The 23,652-nt window shown below is 41.0% G+C and overlaps 2 long non-coding RNA genes across 3 annotated transcripts in view; one reads left to right on the top strand and one right to left on the bottom strand.

The window, feature by feature from the left end:
• Window positions 1–23,652, bottom strand: part of LOC112678495 (uncharacterized) — a 48,472-nt gene that overhangs the window by 717 nt on the left and 24,103 nt on the right. Inside the window, exon 3 of one of the 2 annotated variants that reach the window (XR_003147614.3) lies at window positions 8,640–9,804. The exons of the other annotated variant lie outside the window; for it this stretch is intronic. This is a non-coding gene — a long non-coding RNA (uncharacterized LOC112678495). Of the gene's footprint in view, window positions 1–8,639; window positions 9,805–23,652 lie in introns of those variants that run through there. 2 annotated transcript variants of the gene reach the window in all.
• On the top strand, window positions 11,972–23,224 carry LOC112678494 (uncharacterized). Its single transcript, XR_003147613.3, has 3 exons — window positions 11,972–12,135; window positions 22,455–22,702; window positions 22,793–23,224. It is a non-coding gene; the product is annotated as an uncharacterized LOC112678494 (long non-coding RNA).

Genomic DNA, 23,652 nt, shown 5'->3' with positions numbered 1-23,652 from the left:
TTTTAAAAATAAGAATAACCACCAAATAAAAATAATGATATCAAATTACAACAACACCCCTTTAAGCCTCTCTGACTCCTCTTTGGATGCAGTGGAGATAGAGAGGCTGACTTATTTGAAGGCATGAAGCTTTTGCCTCTTTTTTTTTTTTTTTTTTTTTATGAGTTCATTGGGTTAGACCCTGGGTATTAGTTTTAGGAAGTGAATAATGAAATCTATTGAGCAATGAGTTTCTTCTTCTCCATCTTCCCCATCTCATTTCATCTGATCTCAGGGATATCCTATAGGGCGGTTGCGGCTGGTGAACCTCAGATCATGATCCCGCCACATCTGCAGGGCTACTCCTATGACCAGGTATAGAGAAGAGAAATACCATTTCCCTAAATGTTTCATCTTTTCCATAAACAAGACCTTGATTTGGTAGTAACATGATCTTTCCCCTAATTCTAATACTTGCTCTGTCATTAACTTTTTGGGAGCCATTATAGAAGTTAATGACTCAAATATGAGAGTTCCACAGTTGTAGATTTGAATACAAACTCCCACAGTTAATAGCTCTGTGACTTTGGACAAGTTTATTCAACCTCTCCAGAGACTCTAAAATGGGGATATTAATATTTATCCCATAAGGTCACTGGGAAGATTAAAAGTTGCCTATTTCTAACATATGTAATTTTGTATGCAACATCATGGTAAGTTATTTTTTTTTCTCCTGAGTTCTCAATTTTCTTTCCAAAAACAAATGATTTTGCTACTATTCTATGAATTTTTGATTTATTGGGAAATCTTGGGTTACTTTCTAGTTTTTCTGTAGATTACGATTCCATTATGTTAGAGAAAATTGTATTATTAATGTAATCCAGAGACTTTGGCAATTAATAAGATCCATAGTTGTTTACTAGAGATACACAGATCGGGGTATGTCACTGAACTAACTTGGCTTTCATCTTCAAAATGGAGAAAATAGCATCTACTTCACAAAGCTCCTATAAGAGCAGATGAAATAGTATCTGAAAGTACTTTAGATAGCGCCGGAAGTATACAAATTTCTAATAAGTGGTAATATTATTTTAGTTATTCTTACTGAACATAAAAATATCTAAAGGATTTCTACAAATTATATGGAGGAAAATGGATCAACCTGAAGAATATAAATGGTAGAAAGAAGTCACGTAAGTGTCACATACACAGGTCAAACATACTCATTGGATATTTGGAATATAGGAAAATTCCCAAATTCAGGCTGATGGCTCACTTATTTTAAGCAATTTTTGGTGACTCAAAATTTGAGGCAAACAGAAACCTCACATAACCTTTTAGATTTTGGTAGAGTAGATTGGGCCCTTGGTATTGAAAGAGAACTAGGCAATTTTTGGCTTATTGTTTAAGTAACAGGCCCCACGTCCCATACAGTTACTTGTCAGCAAAGGGTCTGGAGTTTTCTTCTTTGTAATAATTATTCTAATGGAGGGTCCCCTCCCCCATATTTTAATATTCTCTTGATGAAAGCACAGTTTCCTACCTGTTTTATTCCATCCTTCACACTCATCGGCTCATTAGCATGAATTCTACCAATATCAGTGAAACTTCTTTTCATTCCCTCCATCATCTTCCTTCAGGTACTATCTCCATTAAATCTATCTAATAGAAAAACTGCCCAATGAAATGAATATAACACCATCAATAGTCAGGGGATGGCCGATTTCCCCTGGATTATTTGCTGGTAATTGAAATAAGCAGTACTAATCACTCCCCAAATGAGCAGCAATTTTCTTTTACCTTAAAATTATTTTTTTATTACATAAGCAAAACATATGTGTGAAAAGTCAAGGTTCCATTGGGTTGGTACTAGATGGTACAGGTCTTCCTTGCTATCTGTAAGTGAAGCTCCTATGAAACCTTTCATAAACCGAAACAACGTGAAGCAAAGAAGTAAATACTGCTTTGTAAAGGTGAAAATCCTCTTCAAATTTCCTTGGGTTAGTGAAAACAGGTGCCAGTGTAGGTCTTTCATAAAAGCAAAGTGGCATAAGGCAAACTTTTGGAGAACAGGAGACCTATATTCAATTAAGAAACACAATTTCTGAATTCTTGATCCAAGCTCTCTCATTTTCCCCTGAGAGTATCAAGAGAGACCTAACTCCCAGGAATAATAGATGCATCAGGTTGGAAAGAATTACATTCTCTTTCGTTGGGCTTTAGCTCCAAAGACCCATGCAGAAGAGCAGGAGCTGGTTCGAACCCCCTGGAGGGCAGGATTCCCCGAGGCTGCTTACTATGACCAGCCTGGGAACAAAGCATCCTGTTCGCAGTCTAACTTGCCCCACTGTACACATGGAAGTCTGGGAACTTGCATTTTAGTAGAACAAGAAGCCACTGCACCTGCCAGAGGAGAGTAGAGAGCAGATTTGTTCATTTAAACCCCCTTGTCTCCTTCTCTAAAATCTGAACGATCTTCCATATGATACAGTGAAGAGGTTGGATGGGAAGGAAAGGACTCTTGGAGAAGTGTCTTCAACCCATCTGCTCATTAGAGGCTATTTATTTATTTATTTGGTTTATTCATGAGAGATGCAGAGAGAGGCAGAGACATAGGCAGAGGGAGAAGCAGGCTCCCTGCAGGGACCCGACGCGGGACCCGATCCCAGGACTCTAGGATCATAACCTGGGCCAAAGGCAGATGCTCAAACACCCAGGCATCCCTCATTAGAGGACATTTAAAGGACACTGCCCCCTAGGTCCTACCGCGGAGAAACCAGAATCCCTGGGGGTGGGGCTTAAACATTTAAAGAAAAGCTTCTGAGGTGATTATGGGGTACAGCCAAAGTTGAGAACCAGGGTTCTAGAGGCTAACAGGAACTGTCCCGAAAGAGTGAAAAACAACAGTCAGGCCAAAACAGTGATTCCACTACCCCCAAAATAATGACCCCTGCTACTATGCTCTTTATTTCTAGATCTCTATCTGAGAGATACATTAAGACAATGTGAAGAATTAATTTCCGCAACCTAGTAATCAGTACATGTAAAAAGTTTCTCTTATATAACTTGTTCTATTTCCGAACGTGATTCCTTCCCAAGCTAAAAATGGAAAAACACCTCTGTCTTGATCTGTGGGCTGCTATAACAAAATAGCACAGACCGGGAAGCTTATCAACAACAAACAGCTATTTCTCACAGTTGTGGAGGCAGAAAGTCCTAGAGCGCCAGCAGGGTCGGGTGACAGCTCTCTTCTGGTCCACACCTGGCACCATGTGTCCTCACATGATGAGAAGGGCTACGAGGGCTCTCTGAAGCCTCCTTTATATGGCACTAATCCCATTCTGAGGTCTCTACCCGTCAAAAACCCTCTGAACCATTCCACCTACTACTACCATCACCTTTGGGGGTTAGGATTTTAACATACCAATTTAGTGGGACACAAACATTCCGACCCCAGAAACCTCTCAAACAGGTTGCTTTCTATTTTGATTCTTGCCCCATCTTGTCCTTTTCTGTAGAATGTTTGCCTGCCAGGCAGCAGCTAGAGTTTCAGTTCTAAGGTATGCACAGGGCTACCTTGCCCTGAGGCTTTTCAGGGCCTTGCTTTATACCAAGTCATTGGTTCCCTCTAGGGATGGAGATGTTCGGTTTACCACACCAAGTATCAAACCACCAACCCTTTCATCAGAAATCCTGTAGCTTTGTCACTGTTGTTTTCAGAGCCAAGGGAGTCTTCCGTTTTATCTAAAATATTAGATAAGGCTGGATCTCCCTCCTATGGATTAGAGAAATGCCTTTTAAAAGGGGCATTGTTCCTCTGTTCCCTTACAGAAAATGATTACTGGAAGGAAAAAAAAAAGGTTTTCTTTTGCTAGCTAAGACCTAATTAATGGGGAGTTACTCAGATCAGAGGGCTGAAAACTATCAGCGAAGGGGAGGAGGGGTAAGGGACAAAAGCAGGGAAAGAATGTGACCACAGAACAAACACATCCCCCCAAGGAGACATGGCAGGTGTTCCACGGAATGTCCCCTTGCATAAGCCAGTTTGAGCAGGACTGGGGCTGAGGACCTCAGCAGAAGCCCCTTGAGTCACCCTAAAGTTACCATTAGCTCCTGATAACACTAAGATCGCTTTCTCTGGGTGGAGTTCTCCATCATTCTTTTGAACATACAACCTATGCACTAGCCTGCTGAAATGCTAGGCACGTCCACTGGAACAGAAGTGTCTAAGTAACAAAATATGTAGAAGTTCCTTATTTGTCAAGCTCCCTGCCCCTGTCCCCGGGCACACTGAAAAAAATCATCCTGCACTCACCCCAAGGACATAGTACTTTGAGAACTATCTCTCTGTCTCCTTACATGCTGTGAGGACCACAAACTTTTTGCTCAACCGAGAGATGTGGGCTGGTCCATTGGCTGAGGGACCTCAAGCCGTGAATCCTTTTTGTTTAGGGATGGTTTGAAGGTGTTTACTCTAGAAAAAGCCCTGTTTTTCCTCTCCACAACACTCTTGGGATACATTTGGTATTTTTCCCACCTCAAATTTCATTCTTCTTGGATGTCTCCATTCCCATTACCCTCCCAAAATGTAGAGAAAAATCTCAGTTCACCCAATGAAGAACCTTGCCCTCAAATATCTGCATTACAGCAAAGCTAGGTTCTAGTGTGCTTCAAAGCCTGCACTGTGACCTCAGGAGGAAGGTGACTGTGGTGGCCTGATTAGGCAAGGTGGCAGGGAGGGGGTGGCATTTGAGGGGGACCTGAAGTAACTTTTAGCAGCAGAGTACCCAAGAGGGAGGGAAGGGAACTGGAAGCAGAAGGAATGTACCAGGAGAGGACCAAACACGGGATCTCTGGAGGGAAGGACCAACTGCTGCAAGAGGAGGTTTAGGCCTGGTCTGGGCTTCCTGAAAGGCAATCATGGGAGCAGAGGCTGCAAGGGAGGCTCATGGAGAGGTCCCTGAAGGTTGTCTCTGCCAAGCAAAGGAGAGTTAGCATTTTGTGGGTGCTGGGGAGTCACTAAAGAATTCTGTCCAGGTGTGGCAATAAAATGGTTATTTATTTATTTTTAATTTATTTATTCTTAAATTTTTTTTTAAGATTTTATTTATTTATGAGAGAGAGAGAGAGAGAGAGAGAGGCAGAGGCTAGGCAGAGGGACCCCAGGGATCATGACCTGAGTTGAAGGCAGATGATCAACCACTGAGCCACCCAGGTGCCCCTAAAACACATTTATGAAAAGGAATTTGGTAGCCATGGGTAGAATGGCCTGGAGTAAGAGATCACAGAGAGGTGGTTACAAACTGATTGCCTTGGCTCAGGCAATAAGACTGTGGGACTCAACTAGGAAAAAGGCCATGGGGATGGAGAGATGGGGGTGGATGTTACAAACACTGCAAACTGATCCCTTCAGGATGAAGTCACTGGATGGCCCTGGCATGTGGCAAGGAAGTGGAAGAAGAAAATGCTGAACCCAAGTCCAGGGAACTACAAGGACAGTGATCCCATAAACAGAGCCAGGAATGCAGGATGAGTGGGTCTGGAAGTTGAGACAACTGAGGCAGATATTACAGATATGATAGCTAGAACTCTACAAGGTAATGACAGCAGCAAGAAAAAGCTTGACAAAGTTTTGAGCTCCAAGCCGTAAAGAGAAGAAAGGTTCAGGTGCTGTAGAGTCATGAGGAATGAATTTGAAGAAAATGGCCACCTGGTCACATCCAGGAAGGTTAGATTCTAAATCTTCTCGATTCATTTGGCCGGACAGGTAAACTTCTTCCTAGAAGACCTCTAGAGAAATTGAGTTTACAGCTCCTTACATTATTATCAAATATTTGCTTTCTGGCAAGGAAATTCTATGCCAGATAGAGAGGATCCTTTGTGTTTATTATCACGACAAAGTAGAAATAAATCCCAAAGAAGGTGGTTCTTACAGTTAAAAAAAAATTACACTGAAGCATCTTTTACTGACTCCTATTCATGTTTTATTGAGGAAATAACATGATTTACTTCTGAATAAGGGTTAATTATCTGTGTCAGGGCAGGTTTTCTTGCAAAACAATTAATTTGTTCCCCTGTTTCCCCACTTCAGATCTCCCAGAGGTCTTAATTATATCGCAACCAACCTATTACAGAAAACATATAGATGGTATTATTTTAAGTGTTTTTTTTTTTTTTTTTAAGTGCATTCGAAAAAAGTCATGGCAAAAAACCGTACCAGTTTATTAGGTGATTTTTAACATTAACTTGTTTTGTAGTCCTCTTTCTAGAGTATTTTTTTACAGTATATGGGAATATGCATAGTTAGATACTTAATACTCTAACAGGAACTTCAAATATTTTACCAAAAAAAAGGTCATTTTTTTTTCCCAGCAGATATTTGGTATACATGTACCAAATGTTATGTGACATGAAATATTTCATTTACCTCTACAATAACTTGCTCATGTAGGTGCAATTATTACCATCAGTCTTCAGTGTGTGGGGCTTATGTATTTGGAAATTCATCTACTTGCTAAAATTTATTTGTAACCACAAGTCAATACTTGTGGCACTTTTGCAGTTACTAGTGGACATGCACACTTGCAGAGCAAACAAGAATTTGAGTTGCTTGATGCACGTGTTCCAGATGAGGTCAGACAAGGTGATGTTCTGCTTTCCTATTTCAGTTCTCACATGGTAACAAGCAACACTTGTAAACAAGTGTCCTTTTGTGGTCTATTTAGCACTCCTTTTTTGCATTTTTGTGTTTTATGTTGGACATTTTGTTGTTTAAAATGGCCTCTGTGAAAAGTCCTGACATGCTGTCCAGTGTTCCCAAGAACAAGAGGGCCATGATGTGCCTTGTAGAGGAAATGGATGTGCTAGATAAGCTTCGTTCAGGGGCATGGATTATATAGGCTGTTGACTGTGAATCTGAGGTTAATGAGTCAATATTTAGCAATGTGTCTTTAAAAAAATACATATAAAACAAGCCTTATGTATTGATAAGTTGACAAAAATATCACGACAAGAATTTCGCAGGAACCTAACCCTGTATTTCCCGTGGGGACAATGGCACAGTGATTCAGTGTTCACTGCATCTATAGCAACTTTATAGAGCATAACTCCTGAGAATATAAAAATCAGTTTGGTGTCTCTGTATCACAAACGAGGAGGCTGGGGCCTAGGGTCATATGCAGAAGGGTTTTCTGTAGGTTAGTGGTATAGATGGGATTCAACTTGTTGGAATTGATTGCTTGATTTTATTTGAGAGAGAGAGAGAGAGACAGAGAGAGAGAGAGAGAAAGGGAGAGAGGAAAAAATGGGTGGGGAGGAGGGGCAGAAGGAGAGAGAGAAGCAGGCTCCCCACTTCCCACTACAGGGCTCTATCCCAGGGCCCTGGGATCATGACCTGAGCTGAAAGCAGACGTTTAACCGACTGAGCCACCCAGGAGCTCCCCAACTTAGTGGGGTTGAATGACTTCAATGCTTGGCAGTCACCAAGACCTAGTTTAAAATTGTTCTTTTGCTCCTTCCCACAGTCTCCTGTTGTTTATATTATCTACTTCAGCCACTTGCATTCTGAAGAACATTTCTTCCACTCTGAGCTTAAATGGCTTCAACTCCTACCTGCGCGGGCCCATAGCCATGTGGGCTGGTGCTTCCTACCAGATTAGTGCTGGGTATTCTGAATTTCTCAGCCACCACATCACTCACTTTCCTGAGCCCAAGGGCAGAGGGCCTAGAGCACCTGAAAGTGTAAGCAATGGGGTGCTGGGGGCAGAGGAAAAACCAGTCCATGTATAGGGCCAGAGAAATTGTCAACCTCTGTTCTCATTCCCAGAAATTCTAAACACAGCACCTGCAGGAAGTTTAGTGTTATTCCCAACATTTTATTCCCTGGCCAACATTATATTCCTCAGCTTTTTTGTTTCGACCCACTAGTAACATTAGACACTCATCCAAAGTTTCCCTCCAAAAAAAATTCCCTGAAGGGAATCAAGGCATTGTAATTTGTTAACATAAAAGTAGCAACAGCACACATCTCCACTTAACCCATTACAAAGTTGACACACACACATTTGCAACTTATGTGTGACACATACAGCTTGGCTCTCCCAAAGCTCTGAGCTTCCAATCACTGGCATCTACACTTTATTGTTTTGGAAATTTCTTTTTTGTGAATATAAAGCTAATGTATATTGTTCTGTAGATTATTTGGGAAATACAGAAAAGCAAAGAGAAGACCCTAGAAGATATTGATTAGTTCATTATTCATGTATAATCCCACTCAGTGTTTGGGTGTGTGTCCTTCCAATTTCTTGTCCCATCTTACGTTTTATACAGTTCAAAATGCTGCATTCTAAGCTTTTTCATGTAATATTATACTAGAAATACTTTTCCATCTGGTTAGATATGATTCATGCTATTAAAAGTTAGCAAAATATTCCAGTGTATGGATCCACCACAGATTATTTAAAGATTTTACATAGCTGTTCATTCAGGTTTTTAACTTATTTTTATATTATAAAACAACTCTACAATAAGAACCCTTGTAGCTAAATAAACCCTTGCACAAATCTCTGTTTATTTTCTTTGGAAAAATTATTAGAAATGAAATTGGTACATCAACACTATGCACATTTTTGAGGCCTTTGAAAGACTCACACTCAGCAGCAGTGTAAATACTGGTTAGGATTCAAACATCCTTTGAATTTCCTCTATGCCAGCAAACATATTAGTGGTATGGGGGACAGGCAGGGTGAGGCTTAGAGAAATATACTTCAAGGACAGTGTTTTAGAAGAAAAATCACTACCTTTTAAGTTTTCCAAGTATTGATGGCAGAATGATAGGGGCACGCTAGAACCAGATTTAATGTGTATATGTGGGAACTCTGTTTGGTAGCTGTCATCAGGGGCCCATATTTTCCCACAGCAAGTTCTGGACCATTCTGACTCAGGGTGTATACTTGAACTTGGCCTGAAACTGCTGCTGAAATGGGATAGGGATTTTTGAATACTTCTTTCTGATTTTCTACTCAGAACCGCCCTTTCTCCTTTAATTGGTGAAATTCCCCCAAAATACTCATCAAGAGCTTGGAACACCTTCTAGAAAAGTAAATAGTAGGTGTAGTTGCCTACAGGGCAAAACTCCATCGGGTAAGCTCTTTCTGGCGATGAGATAAAATCATTTAGTACGAAAGACTGCCTGCATCTGTTTTCATAGATAACTATTGTGTCATCAGTGTACAATATCACGGGTTAATTCATGACCATTGTGCGTCGAGAAAACCAAAATCATCATCGTCATCACTACATCATTCTTTCCACTTAGAGAGTAATTAATGATCAATTCCTGGGACAGGATATGTATTGTTCACATCCAGCAATAAAGAAACAGTTGGGCCCACTCAACTCCCCCTTCCATGATGTGCATGTGAAGTGAATGAAATGCCATTAAATGGTACACACAGTCTATACGTCAGACCAAAAAGTTCCTTTTGGGATTTGAAAAAATCAGGTGTCAGAGAGCAATAGCATTCTTCTGTTTCATCAAGAAAATTTTTACTGTGCACAGCATTAGTTTATGCATGCCCGAATTTGTCACAAAGACAAGAATTTGGTCCTTCCTTTGTCTTCTGAGTAGCTGATGGTGGCAATGAATGGTATTTACTCTGGAACTATGCTTGCAACTAAAACTCATTGAAGCAATGGCAAGCACCCCGAATGATGGTTGTCAGAGCTGGCAACATTATGCCATAGGGCTGTTTGTCTTCGAGGTTACTGCTTCCCCTTCTTGCACACTTACTTCATTTCTCTCCTTCCCACTTCCTCTCTTGCAACCTGGGTCACAGAGAAGAAGGATGTGATAAGTAACTTTTCAGTAAGATGATAATAACATATGTTACTCCTCCTAGGAATATTTTATTTTTTATTTTTTATTTTTTTTCCTAGGAATATTTTAATTTTAATGTGGGTCCACAAGGATGATGCTCTTAACAAAAAAATAATTAATTTACAATGTGTGCTTCATTGCCATTGCTATGTATAAGTTTATAAAGAGATATAATCATTTTGGTGGTAAGAAGGTGAAAAATGTCAGAATCATGAAGAGAATATATCTCTAGAATGAAATTATTTTTATTCAGCCCAAGAGATTGTTGATTACTTTGAAAAACTGTCAGTGTAAATGGCCATGTGGTTAATGGAAGATTCATTCTCTTTAAGTTTATAGTTCTATATATTCCATCCATTCACCTACTATTACAGGAGCAGAATTTAGAAGCTGTAAAGATTTGATAAATATTAAAATATTGACTATTTTCTTGTATTGTTAAAAAAAATTCTTCACATTTCCTTTCAGCAAATTTCTGCTTGATTATCCTGGAAATGTTTCTATAGCTCATTGTTTTCTTTCTGAACTAGGAAAAGTTTGCTACAATTCCTACTCACTGTTTGGAACATATTGAAGTTTATCAGTGATAAACAAGATAAATATATCTGATCCTCTATTCATACTGCAACACTTCCTGTTCTTTTGGAATTCAAATTTCTTTTCAGTTACAAGTATCCACTCATAAAAAACAAGGAAAGATTGAAGAGACTATGCAAATAAAGAGGAGCTTTTCTAGTGTGATTTTACATTATATATCTTTTAAATTATTTTGAATGTGTTTATTAAGAGGAAAATTTTACTTTATCCTTTTGGTAATAGGCAGTATACATTCAAATGTACAGGAAGCATTTCATGTGTTTATGTCTTTAATTCTGTTTAGAGGAGTAAACTCAGAAAATAATTTAAAATAATTATTATTTCTTTGTTCTTTTAGGACAGTTGTTAGTATATATTGTACAGTAAAAGCTTAATATATATTTTTATTTTATTTGTTACCCAATTTTAATGACTTTATTTTACTTCAATGCACTAGAAGCTTCTCATAGGGGGAATTAAACTATCAGGGTTCTTCTTCAATATGAGAAAATAGTTTAGTGACATTAAAGAGAATGTGCCTTACAGCTTTTGTTTATGTACCTGGCACAATTCAGGAGAGTAGTAAATATCACACAAGACCAAGGATCTGGTCAGGGGTTCTCAGTTTCTTTGATTGTTCCCGAAGAATTCATTTAATTTCTCAAGTTGCATCCAATGTTGCTCTGATGTTTCATTTGATTCATTCTTTCCTAATACCAATAGCATTCACCATATGGACTTCCATTAACATGTCGGCATTATGCTGTTTTCTAAAATGGATCATAGCAGGGCACCTGGATGGCTCAGTCAGTTAAGTATCTGCCTTAGGCTCAGGTCATGATTCCAGAATCCTGGCCTCGAGCCCTGTGTTGGGCTCTCCACTCAGTGGGGAGTCTGCTTCTCCCTCTGACCCTCTCTTGTCTCATGCTCTCTCTCAAATAAATGGATAAAATCCTTTTTAAAAAATAAAATATAAAATAAAATAAAATAAAATAAAATAAAATAAAATGGATCATAGTGTTCAGGAAGGGCATTAACACAACCAACACCATCAACAATTTGATATGGCTCGGGCTGAAAGAAATTCATTTTTGTGTGATTTCAGAGGGCAAAGGTGGAGCAAAGATGGAACTCCTAGTCATGCTGTGCTTTATTAAAAACATGGATCCTCAGAGGACTGAACTTGCAGCACTTTAGAAATGGGTCAGGTCAAGCAAATTAATAATTAATTATCAAAACAATTCACCATGAAATGGAGGGGAAACTCATAGAAAACTTTTCCTAGAACTGTCCAGGAAAAAGCTATGCTTTGGTTAGAGCTGTTTGGTGCTCATCAAATGTCAGTCCTTAAGGGATTAGGGCATTGTCTTATAGCTCCATAAAGGGATTAAAGAAAGTATATGATGAGATTTCTGGAGAAAGCATATATTAGTCATTTGGTGAGAAAATTAAAGGGGTGAATGTCGGCATGCAAACTTTTTATAATGTGGAACCAAATCAATTCACAGTTACAATTTTCTTGCTTACATCCTCAGGATACACACACTCTTCAATCTAAGAAATATGCGGTGAGTGCCTACCATGTGCCTGTCATCAGGATAACTGTTGAATTTAAAAGATGCATGAAAATCTCTGTGCTGAAGATGTTTACAGCCTTGTGGGAACATAAGACTTCACATAAATAACTACGGAAATTAAAAGAGGTATTGCTATGGTATCTTGATGGACTAACTTTAGCCTGGGGAGAGTTAGGAAAATCTTCACAAAAGAGATGACATTTGTTGGAGCTGAGTCTTGAAGAGTGAGTGGGAGTTGGCCAGGTGCAGAAAGAAGGAGAGCATCCCAGGCAGAGTGAACAGCACGTTCAAAGGCATAAAGCAGAGCTTTCCAAAGTCTATCAGAAGCACCAGGGGATGGGGGTGGTGCTTTCTCAAAATGCAGATTCCAGTGCTCATGCAGATGTATTTGGAATTAGAAACTCATGGGCAGGGCTTAAGAATTTTAGCAAGAATGCAATTGTATTCTTGTGCACTCTATAGTTGAAAACCATTGGTATGGAGAAAAGACAAGGGTTTCTGGATATTCCCTGAATAAAGCCAGTCCCACAATGGAATATAGAGATTTTTGCAAGCACATCCAGGAATGCAGTTGACTGAGCAGTTGCCATATTTGTAGGATTTTTAGGATCTGGTGGTTAGGGATGTGCTAGGACATCTTCTCCAGAGGACTACCTCTTGCTCTTTCTACCACGAAAAAGGCATCACAATACCCACAGGGCTTCTTTGGGCTCCAGAGCAGCATATTCCACACCTGGGAATATTGCTCCAGCTCTAATACTGAGTGGATCAAAAGGCTACCTGCCAGCTGTGAATATGACCAGAGGAGGAAAGGTCTCTGCAGCAGGTGTTGGAGGTATCAGTGGTGGGAAAAGATGGCTATGTGAAATTTGTGGTGAGCCCTAGTGGGAGAATTGAAAAGGAGTTCCCCAGAGTTCTGGAGTAATGCCATTTCATCAGCAGCATGGAATTATACGCTTTTTGAAGAAACATTTCCTGGTATGTTGGTGGGCTCTGGTAGAGACAGAATGACTGACCAAGTAACACCACGTGATCATTGAACTGAATCTGTCCATCATGGGCAGACTTTGGAAATCATAAGGTCAGACTGACCCAGCAACAGTCCACTGTATCGGGTGGTGAACTGGCTGCATCCAGGATTGAGCACGAACAACACGAGCGGGCATAAGCAAATGGTGTGAGCAGTTGTCCAGGTCTCAATGCATCTACAAGTGTTGTTCAGTGCTCCCTCTGCTAGTCTTATGGCTCTATAGAGGATCCTATAGATGGGAGAAAAGACCCAAGCTTGCTTTACAGAGGGGGAGCTTGATATATGGGTGCAAACTGTAAATGGATGACAGCCATGCTGCAGGTTCCCGCAGAGGGGGCCTTGATAGAGTAGGGGGAGAGAAGAGTCTCCCAATGGGCAATGTAGTTAGTAACCTACTTTATAAAGCCAGTGAAGTGGCCCATGGCTAGGAAATAATGAGAACTCTGGGACATCATAAAGGGCTTGGTTGGCTGGTCAGAGGTGTGGGAGTAAAGAATGGAAGATTATATAGATGCATGTGGATGGAAATATGGAGTGGGCCTGAATGTGAAGACCTTTGTATCATATGTTAATACCCATGAAGAGGATCCATAGAAAAAGCACAAAACAACTGAGCAGACAGAATGATCCAGCAAGTCTATATCAGCCAACCTCTATTATTAATCACCTTGGCGCGGACATGGTGAACCCATGAATGCAGTCACCATGGTGACTATGCATGGGCCAGATAGCACAGATTCCTATTTACAAGACCCATGGAACCACTGCCACCATAGAATGTGCCAACTTTTGGCTTCAGAGAACACCATGACCTTCCATCTTCTCTGGAACCCTGCCTTGATGCACTTCCAGTTACTGGCTTCAGTCTATATCAAAGAGGTCTCAGATTCATTCTTAGAATAGCCTCTTGAAAGATCTAAGAGCTTGTTCACTTTGGAAATATTACAATAACACTTAGAATTCTTAAAACTTCTCACTTGTTGAGCTGCTAAACTGGACAAATCCAGTTTTAGTCCTAGTAGAAATATGATTGGACTTATAATTCTTTTGGTTATCTTTAGACAGTTTAGAGGTTGGCTGAAGTTAATATACTTATAGACGAGATCAGTTTTACTAACACTAAAACAGCATTATAGAAATCTATTAGAAAAAGTAGAGGGATGGGCAGCCCCGGTGGCACAGCGGTTTAGCGCCGCCTGCAGCCCAGGGTGTGTGATCCTGGAGACCTGGGATTGAGTCCCACGTCGGGCTCCCTGCAAGGAGCTTACTTCTCCCTCTGCCTGTGTCTCTGCCTCTCTCTCTCTGAATGAATAAATAAATAAGTCTTTAAAAAAAAAAAGAAAGAAAAGGTAGAGGGCTCATGCAAAGTGCTATGAAGGAGAAGGTGATTTTCTTTAAAACCCACTACTTCCATTTTTGTGAGGGTGTGTGTATTTGTGTGTATGTGTGTGTGTGTGTGAGAGAGAGAGAGAGAGAGAGAGAGAGAGAGAGAGAGAACTCAAGAACAGGTGAGCTGGGGTCAGGGGCAGAGGGAGAGGGTGAGAAAGAATCTCAAGCAGGCTTTGTATTCAGTAAGAAGCCAGACTCTGGGCTCTATCTCATGACTCTGAGATCATGATCTGAGCTGAAATCAAGAGTTGGAAACTTCTAACCAATTGAGCCACCCAGGTGTCCCTGAATTCCCTCATCTATTAAATCAAATTTAACTCAATTATTGTTAGGAAAACTCAAATGCATCATTATTACCTTTAATCAATTTACAGTATCTCATAATAATGGGTTAAAATCTTACAGGATGTACTTTAAAAGCCTAATATGTCTGAGAGGAAAACAACAAAGTGATCTTTGACAGAAACCATTGGTCATATATAAGACCAATTCTATAGCTGGGAAAACATAAGGTCATGTATTTGTAACATACATAATTTGTCAAGATGGTGAGTATTTAAAAGTCTAGCTTTTGGGGATCCCTGGGTGGCTCAGCAGTTTAGCGCCTGCCTTTGGCCCAGGGCGCGATCCTGGAGTGCCGGGATCGAGTCCTATGTCAGGCTCCCTGCATGGAGCCTGCTTCTCCCTCTGCCTGTGTCTCTACCTCTCTCTCTCTCTATGTCTATCATGAATAAATACATAAAATCTTAAAAAAAATAAAAGTCTAGCTTTTGAGAAATCTATTCTTGACAGCAGAGTAATTTCAACTGAGGAAAGTAATCCTTGAACCAGTTATGGAATTTTCTACGGTTTCAACATCCAGATAAAGCCTGCTTATTTGGGATAAACTTGCTATGAGGCTTCCAGATTTGTAAAACTTTGCCTGACCTTGTGGATCATTTTCATAAGTTCCACAGCCAGAAAAGTCTCTACATGATTGCTTTAGAGAGATAGCATTTTATGTTGACCTCTTGGCATATGGTGTAGCTACAACACAGGACAGAGGCTTCTTCTCTTTTCTCTGCTAGAAAATGATCGTCTTGTAATATTGGGAGCCAATGGCAGAAGAGATGCCTACATCCTCTTACCTCAGGCAACCAGAGGAGAAACAATTGAACTCTCTGAATGCCTAATAAATAATCCAATGGCAAAAAGAACATGAAAGAGAATGGGAATCGCTTCAGGCATTTTCCAAATACTAATTGTGCCTTTGGGAGACCTCTGATTTTAGAGATTTCAGGAGCAAAATAATCGATTTTTCTCATATTGAATTAATGGTTTAAAATTGAGATTAGTCATATTAGGGACTTATATCTTCACTTAAGGGAAAACTTAGCTTTGCATTTCCCAGGGTTCTGATACCTCTGTGAAATCCTGTACACCTGGCTTGCCAGTTCTGCTTCTCAGCATGCTCTCAGCTCTCTATCTTTGCTACCTGCTCTGCCCTAAATTCTCTCTGTGTCTTAATGCTTCCAAGTCTTGGCTCTGTCGGAGATCCTTCCCTGTCATCCCTGATTCAAATATCAGTTCCGCTAAGATCACTCCTACATGCAAAACCTAATAAGTACATGTGTATATACTTCTCCACATCACAAGCTGAGGTAGGGACTGCCTCCCCCGACTCTCCCCCTCTCCTCCCCTTCCCTGCTATGCACACAGCTTCTGTGGAGGCCTGTGCTTCTCAGAGGATGACACTCAACACAGATACCTGCCACTGAAGGCATAATTGTCCACCTACCCCCACCCTCACCCTCTAACAGCCCTCAGCTAGACCATAAACTCTAGAAGGGGTGGTCCTTCTGGAAGCATCTTGAAAGCCACTGTATCCAGCGTCCACATCATTGGAAGAGCACCTGACCCAGAGAAGGCATTCAACATGTATTTGTCATTGTATTAGCCTTCTGCAAATTCTTGCATGGTGGATTTAAATTGATACAATTTTTCTCCATTTGGGTCAAACTGTATTTATTAATAAACCTTTCCAATCTGTCAAGTGCTTTTGGAAATGAAATACTACTATTGTTGTCTAAGCCTAGCTCTGTTCCTCTAAAGCATAGTTCAGGCACTGTTATTCATGACTTAAATGCTTTGGAAGATTACCAGACTTTATGTAGTCGAGATTGAACTTTGTAGGTACTTGGCCTCTCTGAAATCAGCAAAAGCCACAACGTACGATTGAAAAGAAGGTGCAAATGAACACAGGGTATGTTTCCAATGCCATAGCTTTTCCTTTAACAAGGGGATCACTAGAAAGCAACCTGTAATCCAACGTATGCCCCTATAACTTCTCAACATGTAGAAATAAGAAATTGTGGCAAACTGACAACTAGCATATATGACGTTAAATAAGTTAAGAATGTGTAAAATTTATACCTGTGGTTTTCTGGTTTTGCAATCTGTAATAAAACTGCCAGTATTTGGTATAAGAGCTGGCAACATGTTTTATTTAGTCCAAACACTGCTGCATAAACCAAATGGCTGTTCTGCAGAGGGATGGGGAACTCCAGAATTCTTCAGCTGAACTGCCCAAGTGTGGGGGGTTCCATCTTCTCGGCCACAGGGAAGCCCTATTTGACTCAAGTTTGGAAACTATTTACATAAAATAACACTAAATCTGTTAGAACTCTTCGGATGCACAAAACCAAGATTAAACAACATAAATGACACAGTCTGGAGTAAAGGCTGTTATTCTTCTTTGAAACAGGCCTTTTCAGGCAAATAAAATAGGTGATTTTTTACACACATCCCTAAGTTAAAATTGGGTTCACTTCAATTTAAGGTTGCTGTTTGTTCCTAACATATGTTCACTATTCTCCCAGCTGCATAATATCTTTGGAACGTTCTCCCGAACAAAAGGCTCAGACTCCTTCACTCCAGTGAAAAGATCCAAACCCAGATTGGAGATTTTCCCATGCCCAGGCACTTATTTTGAACTTTGGAGACAGAGGCCCACAGGCTTCCCCTTTCCATTTCTTTCTTAATCATTTCTTACATTTTCAAGGATGAGAATAATGAGGTTGAAATGCAGTGAGAGCTCGCTGTGCGAAATTATTTTGTTTTACTTATTTACTTGGCATTAGGGCCTGTTGGTGGAAGGAAAGTCATTCTATCTCTGAGAACGACAAAACCCAGAGTGTTACACTTGCTTTCTTCTCTCCTAAATGACCTACCAGGATCATCCTCTCTGGGCCTGCACAGGCTTTTCTACCGTCCCTCTTACTTAGGATGAGGCCGTTTTGTGTAAACCTTTTACATTTCAACTCTGAAGCCACTATAACTCTTTTGACTCTGGTCTTTAAATAATTTTGTGTGTATTCAAAGTGCTCAACCATATCACAACCTGGGAAATGTCTTCCTTTTCACAGTTCTAGAATGGCAGTTAAGTGTGTGGACTCAGGAGTCAGATGACATAGATTCAAAGCCCAATTCCACTATATGGAGGCTGTGTGACCTACGTCAAGTCCGTTAACCTATCTGAGCTTCCTTTTCAGCATCTCTAAGATGGAGCTAGTAATCAAACCTCTCTCTCAGGGCCATGAGGATAAATGAGAGAATGTTTGCAAATGGCTTCGCAAAGTATCTGCAGACATTTCGTGCTCTGCAAATGTAAGCTGTTGTTTATATGTGGGTTACCATTACTGTGCAGTCTTCTAAGTTGTAAGATTCTGCTGGGAATATCATCCTGTTCAGCTCTTCATTATAATCATAACTGGGTCACCCTAAGTTATCTCTGCCAGAGAGGTGCTTCGGGCCTCACCTTACAAAGCACTGATATTAATTCATTTCTTTTTAATTTATCAAGGGACTTCCACTAGCTACTAATTTAGCAGAGCCCAGAGTCTCTCTGTATGTCCTTGAGCTGAGATGCAGGAAACCAAGTATGTAGGGAAAAAAAATACTAATTGCTTAGCCTTCCAGCTGTTCATTTTCTTGTTTTTCAAAATGGCAAGCAAGAGACAGGAAAAAGGTTGTCCTAAATTGGAACTTGATTTAATGTGTTCTGGACACAAAACTTTCACTTCTTCAGCCCCCTTCAGGCCCCAAATACATGAAATACAACCTATAATGTACTTAGAAAATGGTGAGTAAGCCTAGAGGTCAGAGGCAGTCCGGCACGAGGACTACTTGATCTTGCTCAACAGCTGCTCTTGCAGGCTGGCTTTGCCCATCACCTTGGTTCTGGGGCGGCAGGAACAGGCCTTTATGAAGCAGGGAAAGAAAAAGCCTCTCCTGATTCCTCTCTCCGCCCCCTAACGTCTGACTTCAGGGAGACTGAAGTGGCTGAAGCTGAGGACACAGGTCCCTTGGAGTCCACGCAGAAGGCACAATTGTGGTAGCCCCCGTGGGCAGGGGTAGCAAGCCCTGTCAGCGCTCAGTGGACAGGACACAGCCCCATACCGCTGCAGGGGCCAAGTCCTGTTTGCTGAGAGGGGTAGAACAGCTACTTCTGTTTTATTTAGAGGAAGAATGGTTGCTCTGCCTTGTTCTTCCATTTCAACTTTTATTATAATTAAGAATCCTCAGGCATAAAAATCTATAGGATCTTTTCTTTTGTAAAAGATTTCATTTATTTATTCATGAGAGACACACAGAGAGGGGCAGAGACACAGGCAGAGGGAGAAGCAGGTTCCCTGAAGGGAGCCTGATGTGGGACTCGATCCCAGGACCACGGGATCATGACCTGAGCCAAAGGCAGACGTTCAACCCCTGAGCCACCCAGGTGCCCCCAAATCTATAGAATCTTAAAGGATGTTTATTACAGAAGATAATCCAAGGAAAAATTCCCTTTTTCTCCCACTCTCTACCTATATACAGAAAAAAAAATGACATACAATGAATTTAGGATGAAACAGGAATTTTGATAGTTGAAATTATAATTCTTATATGAAATAGTTGTTTTACTTTGGTCCCTTAATATTTCTGGATGTCATTTTCCTTAGATAGAAAATGAGGGGCTTGGAATGGATGAGCTGTAAAGCCCCTGTCAGATTTTAAAACTTTATGGTTCTGCTGGAGGCTCAATTTATAAAGAAATATATTGTCCCCCTACCCCTACCAGTCAGTTCCAGATAATGTGCTATTTTTCACAAACACTGCTGATAGAGCATCTATTTTCAGTTTCCAATGCAATGGAGAACAATGTGACCCATTTAAAAGCTAGCTTATGAGAGAATATTATCCACCAGTTATCAATCCTTCTATTTAATTTTCTTGATAAGGACCATATGATAGAAATATTTCCTTGCTGCAAAACTAATAGCAGCCTAGACTATAGTTGATAATAGTGTACATGCACTCTGTAATAGCTCTGAAAAATGATTTCATATTTGTTGCCAATTCAATTTGGATGAGTTGAGAAAAAGGAAAAAAAAAACCCACTTTTGTGCTCATTTGTCCTTAACAACTGAACAGTTAAAAAGACATATGGCTTCTTCAGATCATTAGAAACTGTAATTGTTAATTTCAATTTGGATTGCTCTTGAGTTTATGATCCAGAAATGATTGCTATTAAGAGCATATGAAATTTCTTTTTTAGTCTTAAGAAAATATTCTTCTGTTCATATATGTGCTTTCTTAGAATGAGCTTAAGGATGGTTACTAAGAAATATGGGAGAGTAACAAAACATGGGAAATAGTATTATTTGAATGAATAATTCAGTTGATGGATGTAGTTTCCTACATTTTATCTATCTAAAAACAATCTGGCTAATGTCTATCCATGGGTGATGGTTAAAAGAACTAGAAAAAAAATTGTTTCCATAAAGAGGGGACAGACTTGGCCGTAATGGATAATAAGTGATGTCAATGGTTCCTCATTTTCATCTTCAATTTTAGTAACGAAGTTCCTATTCCAGGTCAGGAGCAAACACCAGAGTATGTATTTTTAATGATGTATTAACTTTTAAGTGCATAATTTAAAAAATACCATAAAAAGATGGTACAATGGGATGCCTGAGTGGCTCAGTGGCTGAATGTCTGCCTTTGGCTCAGGGCATGATCCCAGGGTTGAGGACTGAGTCAGTCCCACATTGGGCTCCCTGTGAAAAGCCTGCTTCTCTCTCTGCCTCTGTCTCTCTCTCTGTGTCTCTCATGAATGAATAAATAAAATCTTAAAAAAAGGATGGTACAATAGCTAACGGATATTCTGTACAAGGAGATGCTTATGAAATGCTTTATAAAAACAAAAATCAGGGTGCCTGGGTGTCACAGTTGGTGAAGCACCTGACTCTTGGTTTCTGCTCAGGTTGTGATCTCAGGGTCCTGGGATCAAGTCCCATATTGGGGTCTACACTCAGCAGAGAGTAGAGTGTAGACCTTCTTCCTCTGCCTCTCTCCCTCACACACACACACACACACACACACTGTTTCTCTCTCCTTCTCTAAAATAAAAATGCAAAATATTAAAAAAAAAAACCAACAAAAATCAACCCAGCAGTACTGACAGTAGGACTCTTAATCTTTTCTGATATCTGATACTCTGACCAGGAACACTCCATACACACACAGTCCTATGTACACAGACACACATACACAGTCTCACATGCACACACTACACACATGCTTGCATATAGATAATGCACACAAATATGCACACACACCATACATGTAGATGCACCCCTTCCACACATGTACACACACCATAGGCAGACACACACACACACTCCCTGAATTATTGGCCATGGGAAGGAGGACACATACTGAAGTGGCAAAAGTGTCAGGTAAACGTGACAGTGACAGGACTGAGTGGTGCCTGGAACTCAAGTCATGGCAGGGACCGCTGAGTGGGCTGCTGTCTCATTGTCCAAAGGAGCTGGAGAAAAAAGATTTCCATGAGGGCTGAGAGCAACAGACCAGGGGAGCATATTAGCAGTGCTGCTCATGGATGATGCTTCTGCCCCCAGCTCACTTTTATTTTAATTTTTTATTTAAAGATTTTGTTTATTTATTCACTAGAGGCAGAGACATAGGCAGAGGGAGAAGCAGGCTCCCTGCGGGGAGCCCAATGCAGGAATAGATCCCCAGACCTGGGATCATGACCTGAGCCAAAGGCAGATGCTCAACCACTGAGCCACCCAGGCATCCCCCCAGATCACTTTTAAAATCAGTGGTATGGAAAAAGCCAGTGAAGAGGGAATGAAGGAAGAAAAGGATGGTAGGGGGAGCAGAAGAGGGAGAGACATCCCTTAAATCACTGCCTTGGCTTTAGAGGAGGTGACTCTGCATTCCGGTCAGCTGGTTGTCCCCGTATAATTAGAAACAGTATCCCTTCCTCTCAAAACGTTCCAGTATGGATGATAAATTACTACCCTACATACGTGCATGCCTCAAATACTGGTAGCACAACTAATGATAGGTCACCAGCCCTGGGACTCTAAAGGGTCAAGTGGTGCAGTAGGGTAGGAAAATTGTTGAGGATTTGTGGATAACTCAGACAAGAAATAATAAAATGCCACTGCATTTTTCTTATATGTTGTATAATTTTTGAAAAGATTTATCTATTTATTTATTCAAGAAAGACACACAGTGAGAGGCAGAAACATAGGCAGAGGAGCCTCCCTGTGGGGAGGAGCCTAATTAGGACTCGATCCCAGGACCCTGGGATCACAACCCGAGCCAAAGGTAGACGCTCAACTACTGAGCCACTCAGGTGCCCCTTATTTGTATGATTTGATAGACTTCTTGGAGCTTAGGGAGGCAGAGAAGTGTGTTTGTATTATAAATCATGGTCTTAGGCTTAGATAAGAGATTTTCCTCATCACATCCGTCAGGTTCATTGTCCTTCTTTGGTCTTGAAGGCAGCCCCTGTGGTATTCATGACCTCCTGTTAATCCCTCCCTGAGTGCAGGCTGGATTTTTTTACTCCTTTCTAGCAAACAGAATGGGGCTGAGGTGATGGCATGCTTCTTTCAAGATTAGGTTATGAAAAGACTCTGGATTCATCTTGGTGCTCTCTCCCCCCCCCCCCCCCTCTCTCTCTCTCTCTCAGGGGAACTGCCTGCCACGTTGGAAGCTCTCTGTGGAGAGGTCCATGTGGGGAAGGACCTGATGTCTCCACTCAACAGTTGGCAAGGACTGAGGCTGCCAACCACCCTGGGAGGGAGGCCGGAAGTGGATCTGGGCCCAGTAGAGCCACGAGATGACCACAGCCCCAATCCACACCCAGACTATAGCCTTGCGAGAACCAGAGGTGCCATCCAGGCTGTGCCCAGATCCCCAACCCATGGAAGCCATAAGGTGGTAAATTTTCTGACCCCCTGGATTTTAGAGTAACCTGTGAATCAGCAATAGATAATTAAGACAAGCACCTTTTTTGTTCCCCTGCAGAGTTCGTGGATTGGCTTCCCCACCTCCCACTGACCAAACCTGAGTAAAGCAAAAACTCCACAACTGGCTGTCATGAAACAACAGTCACCAGATGCCTACCGTTTAGTGGGAGGGCAGGAATGCAAACAGGTTTTGAGGGAAATGGCAACAGTGAAAGGATTTATATGCAGGGGAGGCTTCATCCAGGTGAACCTCCCCCAGGGCAGCCCTTGCCTTATTCTCTATCTAAGCTCTCCAACCCATACAGCCTCTATTGTGTGTATGAAGGCTGCATCTGGACTCAATGCACTCACTTCCACTTCTACAGAGCGGCATCCCAGCAATGGGACAACTCACCTGCTTTTTTCCTTGGGAGACTCTAGCCTTTCTAGTTCCCTTCATTGGGGGCAGAGGCCAAGGCTCAGCCTGTGGTGCTCTTGCCCTTACTGTGTTTGAAAAGCAATGATTCCATTTCCTGCAACTTTGTAGTAAAATGTTTTGGCTGTGTTGCACATTTTACTTCATTGGTTTTAAAGCATGCTTTACCTATAAATGGGGCCACTATTTATTTTTTTGGTAAAGACTCTTCTCTGTTCACTCTTGAGAGATAACAAAACCTGCTGGTTCAGAGGTTGGCTCTGGATCTCAGCTTCCTGGCTTTAGGTTCTGGGTCTCACATTTACCAGCTGCGCAACCTTGGGTAATTTGCTTTACTTCTCTGTGCATCTGCTCACTCAAACAAAAATTGGATGGCAATAACTGCTATTGTGCACCTGTGAACGTGTGTCCCTTATTTATAAGGCCTAGAGCTGGTCAGCTGTTTCAGAATAGCAAACAATTAGGAATACAACGGGGGATCCCTGGGTGGCGCAGCGGTTTAG

Source organism: Canis lupus, chromosome 29 (assembly GCF_003254725.2).
Source record: "Canis lupus dingo isolate Sandy chromosome 29, ASM325472v2, whole genome shotgun sequence".
NCBI lineage: Eukaryota > Metazoa > Chordata > Mammalia > Carnivora > Canidae > Canis > Canis lupus.
This window is presented reverse-complemented; position numbering and strand designations above follow the sequence as displayed.